Here is an 8895-nt window from a genome sequence, read left to right as displayed (position 1 = left end):
TGATGGTATATTATCAAGACATATAATCACATGTTAGAACATAAATAATTCACGCTAGATCATGAATTTTGGGATTGAAATAAACATATTGGTTGATTCCCAAAGAATCGCCGATAACTTGCTTCGTCCTCCATGTAAATCGTTGTACTTTACCACAGATCTTCTGATCTATTTCCAAACTTTAATTTTTATATGATCGTTACGTCGACAAAGTTTATGAAATAATTCAAAAACTAAAGTAGAAGAATGACTGAACCATGTACAAAGTTCATGACTCTCCATGTACCTTTAAGTAGTATATGTATAATAAGGCTAAAGTAAGCTAATCAATCAAATACATCTTTAGTAGGGGTGGTTGTTTGTGAGAAGCTTCAGTTCAACTTTATCCTTTAACAAAAATTGGTGAGTTTAGAATTTTCATGGTCTGGGTATATCCACTTAGATTCGGGTGAATATTTTATTATTTGACCAAATTTATGTAGTTAGCTGGAGGGTGGATGAATATATTTACCTGAAATCTAACGACTTTGAATTTGATCGACTGTGCTTAGTATGTGGAAATTGCATCATATATACACCACCAATTTCGAATATAATGCAAATATTTAATAAATTTTGATTCTGTACGTAACGTATAGTATCTCTGTGTATTGAGTAGATGCATTATCAATCTAAATCTAGAACATAATTTTGACAACACATTTCATGTATTGATATGACTTTCGTCTGAGAAAAAAAATATATCAAGGTTGATGAGATAATTAAGTTAATATAAATAGGAATTGGAGTGTTTTTCCGTTAATTTGTTCCGACATCATGTTGCTTTTTATTCCCTTTGAAAAGCATTTTCATAAAGATTTATTTCAAAATAAATGTTATTTTCCTTGAAAAATTAACTACTATATGTTTCTAAGAATAATTAATTAAAGACACACGCAACATTGTCGAAAAAAATTTAGTTGGAAAGTTGGATACAACTGCAAAATGATTTAATGATTTTAATGTGATTTGTGTATACTTGCACGAAGTTTTCACATGACATAGCCTACGTACATATAGGTAAATATTTTATACTTCATTTTTTTTAAAATCAAAGTCTTGAGAAAATAGGAACATGAATCGTAAATTTAGGTGAAATTGAAGTCTTTTAAAATAAGAATTATGAGCAGTAAATTATAATGAGGATGCATAGATTTTTTGTGAAAATGCATCTGAACTCAGAAATCAAATATTCGCCCCAATGATATTTGAATCCAAGATAACAAAATTTATTTAATATAATGATCATTCAATTATAAATCTTTCTGATCTAAGTGAAAATATTTTCAAAATTTTATTTTAAAATGGATTTTATTTCAGCCAATTTCTATATAAAAATAAATATGTAATTTTTTTTTCATTTTTCCAACAATGTATATCTTTCAATTACGTGAGTTTCGGTCTTAATCTCTTTTATCAGAGAAATCATTGCCATCTTCTTAAACAATGAAGCCCTGCATATGTATGATTAATTTAATATTGTTATGTACGCAACCGGTGAGATTTATTTCGCAAATTAGATTATTTAATTACGAAATTCGAAAAGCAAAATATATATAGCATGAGCCTTTATGAATTTATGTTGTCCTTGCGTAAACAATGAAAATAGTTAAAAAGGAAATAATTAGTGGACATATGCTCAACGAAGAAAAAAAATGCGCATAATATCTTTATGTGCATAATATCTTTATAATGTGCATATTATCTTTATGTATAGTTCACTTTGTCAAATTTTGAATTCAAACTCATGATTCTGGTATATGTTTACAATTTTATTAATATAAAGATAATTTACTAGTACTACTACAAATATATCATCAAATATGAATATGGATTTGAATGTTAGTCCATGTCAAAAAATATCCATGTCTTTGCTAATACATCACCAAGAGGGCTGGATCGATATATATATATAATTATTCGATTATCGGTTAACTCAAGTTGGTTAAATAGTCATGTTTAGTAGGAATTGCCTATGTTTAGAATTCTATGACAAAAATGACATTTTTATCATAGAATTTCAAACATAAATAAACTATCTTCCCTACCAAACACGACATGGAATTATCTATACCATATATTTTTGTTTTATTGATGTAAATTCTTAGTGAAATAATACAAAAACATGTACAGTACATTTTTCTTTGCTCTCTGATAGTGCTATAAAATATTTAGTCACATATACATTTTGTATCCAGACAAATATACTCAACTAATAGAGTCTAATCATCTCGAAACTTTTAGTCTTAATCATTCAACATCAACGATACTTGAGAAACACAGGTTCTTTGAACTCGATATCTAAATCATTAGCAATTATGAATATAAGAAGAAATTAACCTTTAATTGCTTTGACTATTTAGCTTCCATATGAGAAACACGCAAATAGTTGAAAATTTGATCACTTTTTGACAAAAAGGGCAAACAAATTCCAAGTGTCCTAGTCCTAAAAACTAAATTCAAAAACCTAGTTTTTTCACAATTTTTTCCTTTTGTTCCATGGATGGAAGCAACCCATGAAATTAAGGAACATTTATTTCTTTATAATTGGGTAGGGGATGTAACAACCACACCAACTTATATAACAGTCTCTCTTTCAAGACTTTTTTTGCAAAGGTCAAATGCCTTGTATATTTGCCACCTGTCCCTTTATTCAATCCTGTTTTATTTACCTTGAGCTATTTATATTACTCTCTACATTTCTATTTAAATTTCTTTTTAATGCTACACTCACACATAAAATTGCTAGAAAACTTAAAATTAACAACATAAAGCTGAAGTGACTTCAAACAAAGAAATCTTTGAAATCTCACCACTCAAATACACACAACACAGAGAGAGAGATTGACCATGAAAAGGGCCGGCGCCAAATCCTATTGACTTCAATTATTCACCAATCAATCACACACACACACACACAATCTTACATATAGTACTATATAAATATGAGAGCTGGCTACCTCACCACAACATCAATTAAAAGTACTAGAACCTTATCATAAAAAACTCATACTAATAATTTTCTTGAAAATCAATCAAACATCTTTAAAGAATGGGAAGATCACCATGTTGTGATAAAGAAGGGCTCAAGAAAGGGCCGTGGACGCCAGAGGAAGACACGAAGCTCGTTCGATACATCCAAATCCATGGCCCGGTAACTGGAGAATTCTCCCCAAGCACGCCGGTATGTATATATAAAAATCAACTATTTATTCATTTCTCAGACGCTTATTATTCAAGAATATGTATATATAAGTGTGTGTGTTTTTTTAGGGCTTGAGAGATGTGGGAAGAGCTGCCGTCTGCGTTGGACAAACTATTTGAGGCCTGATATCAAGAGAGGAAGGTTTTCTTTTGAGGAAGAGGAATCTATTATTCAACTCCATAGCCTTCTTGGAAACAAGTAAGATTTTCATCATCACTAAATATTGTTTAGAGATTGAAATCAAAACAATAGAATTTGAATTGAGTGCAATGGAAAAATGGAAGTTTGAATGAAATATTACTAAGAGATACCACTTTTTAGGTTAAAAGGTTTTCATTTTTTCTTGATCAACTAGGTGGTCCGCGATCGCGGCCCGTTTGCCTGGGAGGACGGATAATGAGATCAAGAACTACTGGAACACTCACATAAGAAAGAGGCTCCTGAGAAATGGGATTGACCCGGTCACCCATGCGCCCGGCTCGACCTACTAGATCTATCATCGATACTCAACTCACCTCACCTCAATTTATCGAACCTCCTTCGCCTCCAGACGCTCCTCAATCCGCTGGCCCTAACCCTCCTATCATCCAATGTTGAAAACCCTAATATCTTATTGCAAAAGCTTCAAGAAAATCAACTCTTGGATTCGCACAATCTCAACAATCAAACCCCAACTTTCCAACCTTATCAATTTGAAAACCTAATAAACCAACAAAATCCATCAAATCTTGAAGATTCTACACTTCCAAATCCACCTCAATCAGCCCAAAATAACCTACGTCAACTACCTACTACTTCTCCTAGCACAAGTGACCAAGTCTTCCAAAATTATTACCCTACAAATGAAAATGGTTCTAATTATTTCTATGGGGTTTCCGATCAAATGAAGGCGGTGGACTTGTCGGAGAATTCAAGCTTCGATTCGGTGATGTCCACGCCATCGGCCTCAACGTTCATCAACGGGGGCACGGAAGATGAGAAGGAAAGCTTTTGCAGTAATTTGTTGAGGTTTGAGATTCCAGAAAGTTTAGATCAATTAGATTATTTCATGTAAATTAATATAGTTGTGTTTGTGTAGTTAGAATCTAATGGACCCCTTTTCTCTTTTTTTGGTGATTAGGTCCATTTTATGTGTTTAAAATGCTTGAGTTTGTAGCAGAATTATGTGTGATCTTTATTATGTACTACAATAATATGTTTGCAGTTTGCATGTATATATACTTTCTCGATTTCGTGGTTAGTTATCACTATAATTTCTCAAAGTGTGCTTTGAATAAATCTATTAGTATAATTGTATCGAGTCATGTGTGACATATTAACAAGAGTGAAATAGCACTTGATAAAGTTAAGAATTCGTTAGAAGTTTAAAGTGGTTGGAGGGATTTCCTACATCTTCGTGCATTTCCTATAAGTATAATAGTATTAATAATAATAATAATACTAGTAATAATCAAGTGCTAACTGGAATTTCAAACTTTGGAACAAACTCTAGGTACCAAACATATGATTTTTTGGTTATATAGGATATTTTAGGAAATTTCAATTCTTCTTTCTTTTTATACATACATCTAATTGCATTCATAATATAAATCAAGAACAAAATGACTAATTAAATTAATTATTTAAAGTAATTAAAACAATTGAATATTTTTTTAAAAATTATCTTATACTCATTTTAGGATTGAAACACTTAACTAAAAATATTCAACTTTTTTATATCATTGTGAATACAATTAATAATTTAAAATTTTTATTAAGACTATATTGATTAGTTATTAATTTAATATAAAATAATATTAATAATAATAATAATAATAATAATTATTATTATATAACTATATGATTCGTAATTTAAATAATTATACTATAGTTATTTATTAATAACTACTAGTTTATAGTATTATAACAATAATATTATTATTATAATTAAATATAATTATAATTATAATTAAGTAAATTGAATAATATTAAAAAATAAATAAATTAATAATGTATAACATGAAAATAATAATATTAATATTGATTAATAATAATAGTATAAAAAGTGAGGAGAATGAGAGAAGATATTATAATATCACTTTTGGTACTAGTATTGTGTATTGCCAAATTATCCTCTATGACACAAATGAGAAAATGTATTTGTTTAGAGGGTTCCTTTACAATCTTTAATTACTTTTAATCTCTAGCTCTCTCTTACTTTACCATTGTATTAAAACATATGCCGAATATAAAGTGTATATTCTTCGAACGAGTAATATAAGAAAAATTCAAATGGATCTAATATGTGTGAAATTTAAAATGGCTGTGCGTGGTGTTGACGGATCATATGGCACAAATGGTTTGGCGAAAATTGCCGGTCCTAATCATCGTTGCTCAATGGATACCATCGAAATCGGAGAAAAGATTGTTAGAGAAAAACTAGATTGATAAGTTAAAGTATGAAATTAGACACAGAATTGTGGATTATATAGGAAGTGGGCGATAAAAAAATAGTAGGAGTGTTATAAAAATGATTTATAAAACATGCCCATTAAATGGCAACTGTTGAAAACCCAGTCATAAATCATTGATCATTACTATTTTTATTACATTATCGAAGCAAACAGGGAGCCAAACACAGAATTAAAAATTCCTCAAAACGTAGTCTCCATTCCAATTATCTACGCTTGCTGCTGTTATACACCCCGCGATCTCTCCCTCGACCCCTAGAATGCCGGTGCTCCTCCTCCACCGAGGCAGCTGGAGGAGGCGACGAGGTGTACCTCGACGGCGCCTCTTGAAATGCCTCTCGTCATCCTGCTGTCGTGATCTACTGGGATGGCAGCGCTACTGCCTTTTCTTGATCCAGTAGCCGCCTTGTGCTCTTCGTGCTGCCCGTTCGATGTCCTGTGACTCGAGGAGCCAGCATCGGCCAACGAGCTTTCTTTTCTTGGTGGACGATTCGCCACCAGCTGGGAAGCTAATCCGGGAGAAGACACTCGCCTTATGCTTCTTGTCTGCGGCTGCTTCTGAGGGTGACTGCGAGCGGAGGTGGCGGTGGTGATCCCTGTCGCGGTGGGGCTCTTCGCGGTTAGTTTCTTCGTGGCGGCGCTGCTGGTGGTGGTGGTGGTGATCCTCGTTTACGTAGTCAGACCTCTTTTTGGAAGACGGGCGAGGAAGCTCCGGGTCTCGGCGACTGGAAGGTGGTGGCCGGCGGCAGAAGGTGGAGGGGTCAATCTCTGAACCAGAAAAATCCACCAAGTTAGACAAGGAAGATAGTATCAATTAGGCAAAGGAAACTAGAAATTATTTTTTCCCAAGAGTAGAGCAGGTTTTAGAAACAAACATCTCAACGACGATAAACTCAGCCTGCGTTTGAAGACGGGTATACGGAAATAACATTAGGCAAACGATAAAAATACGTACAGATTTGGATCTCGAAGAGACATTGACTGTACTGCTCCCTTCTCTTCCATATTCCCTATCTTTGGTAAACTCCCTATATCAAAAGGCCAAACAGAGCAAGCTTAGGTATAGATAATAATTCCTCTTTAAATAGCTCAAGAGTAAAATATTGTAGAATGAAATGTGTGGGGGAGCTAACCTTTCATCGCGTCTCTCCATTTCACGCTTCCTCGTCAAATCAGATTTGCGAGCTTCAAATTCCTTTCTGCTCGTGATGGGTGGGGGGGCATTGTATCCCACTAACTCAGAAAGGTCCCTGGAACCCATGAAACAAATAACCCAATAATCAAGAACCGAGAAGTAAAAATAACAGCAGTCACTTAAATTTGCCTAACACCGTGTTCAGAATGTATAAGCTAAACCATACCTCTGAGGGCCGTATGGAAGAATACCACCATGTCCTGCAAATGGATCATATGGTAAAAGCCCCCAAACTGAACGTCCATAGGATTAACGCCATAACCCCCATAGGGCATAGGACCACCGCCATACATCATAAAGCCATCAAATCCAGGATGCATGCCATTCCAGCCAGGATTAAAAGCAGAAGGTCCCATATTCATCATGTAATTCTCAGGAACGAGGTCTGGGCCAGCCCGCCACTGCGTCCTGCAGCTGCAGGGAACTCCAAATTTTCAAATTGATGTTCACACAGCTAAATCAGAATAAACAGACATTATCGAGCATTCATGCTGTTTTATTTCATGTCATATCTCAGATGCAGCAAGCACGAATGCAGCTTGGTTCGTAACAAACTAAGCATGATCTTACAAATATAAGTTAATATGATGCAGAGTAAGAAATCATTCGTATGTTGAAAACAATTCTTCATTGACATCCTCGACAAATGCTACAAAGAGAACAGCAGAGCCTTATACACAATAAACTAGAAGAAAAGCATGAATGTCATACACAAATTAATATGGCTTAATTAGTTGTTGACTTGTTTCCGTGCAAAGCCCACAATGATAAGAGCCCACAATAAAAAAACCAACCAAACATTCATTTCCTCTAGCTTGACCAAATACATCTCTACGAATCAAATATTTGCAAAATCTTGGATCAGCTACCAAACTTATAGTATGAATTATTAAATACATCACAGTACATAAATTAGTAAAGGCAAAAAAAAGGCAGCAAGCAAATTTTGATAAGGCCATACCACCAGGAGCCATGGAAATTTTCTTCTTCTTTTTCTTCCGGCCTGTGAAACCACAAAGAGAAGGTCATTTGTCAGAATTCATGCTCCTAAATTAAGGAACAAACAAATTGCATTAACAACCATAACAACCTTATGACTATTATGTGTTCATATATATTTGGTATGTTTCTGTATTTTATTATAATATTAGTTATGATTTTCATGTGTTTCTATGAATTTTGGTCAAATCAAGGCTTGGAACACTCCCCAAAGCTTAAAAATCCCTTTCAAAACCTTGGCATAAATATTGCATAAGCAAACTATGTGAATGCTATTTACCTGCTTCTCCAGATATTGGTTTCTGCTGCACCTCTTCATCGGGCAGAGGAGCACTTCCTTGTGATGCTGCTTCCTTAACTGTTCTCGAGTCATGTGTTGCTTCTGAGGCATCAGGCACTTTTAGAGCTATCCCTTTCTCTGATTTCAGGGGCACGATAGCAGGCTTATTTTCTTCAACAGTCTCCACATTTGTAGGAACTTCCTGCCTCTGAGGTGGTGGTGCGGGCACTTGCTGTCCTTTTGAGGCAGCAGACTGCGTGGGGGGTGGAACCTTTGCTTGTGGATTTCTTGACTCCATATCTGAACCACAAAAAGGGGGGGAAAAGAACAGTTAGGAGGCTGGTTGTAAGTAGACCACATTGATAGCACACTCCATATCTAAGGTGAAAGATGTTCACACTTACACTTGCGAGTGTGCATTGTGTATGCGAGAGACAGAGGGGGAGCAAAGAAGAAGTGAGATAAATAAGGCACACACCTTGAGCTTGAAAAGCACTCCCACCATTTTCACCACTATTATTATTAGATTCCAAAATCCGATTAATGGTATCTCTTACGGTCTTGTTGGGCAAAAGATCATCCGCGAGAATACTTGTGGCCCCACATTCACACATTGACCTCGATATAATGTAATCCCGTATGCCTACAGAGAAGTAAGAAAAAGGAAAAGTGAGGACTTGAAACAAAGGATATCGAGGTAATCCCGTATGCCTACAGAAGTAAGAAA

The 8895-nt window shown here is 34.5% G+C and overlaps 2 pseudogenes; one reads left to right on the top strand and one right to left on the bottom strand.

Annotated features, from left to right (window-relative positions):
• The first annotated feature begins 3091 nt into the window (after window positions 1–3091).
• Window positions 3092–4363, top strand: LOC125197957 (annotated as a pseudogene).
• A 1537-nt stretch (window positions 4364–5900) lies between these two features.
• LOC125197958 lies at window positions 5901–8811 on the bottom strand (annotated as a pseudogene).
• Window positions 8812–8895: the final 84 nt, after the last annotated feature.

The sequence above is a fragment of the Salvia hispanica genome, unplaced genomic scaffold, assembly GCF_023119035.1.
Source record: "Salvia hispanica cultivar TCC Black 2014 unplaced genomic scaffold, UniMelb_Shisp_WGS_1.0 HiC_scaffold_1124, whole genome shotgun sequence".
NCBI lineage: Eukaryota > Viridiplantae > Streptophyta > Magnoliopsida > Lamiales > Lamiaceae > Salvia > Salvia hispanica.
This window is presented reverse-complemented; position numbering and strand designations above follow the sequence as displayed.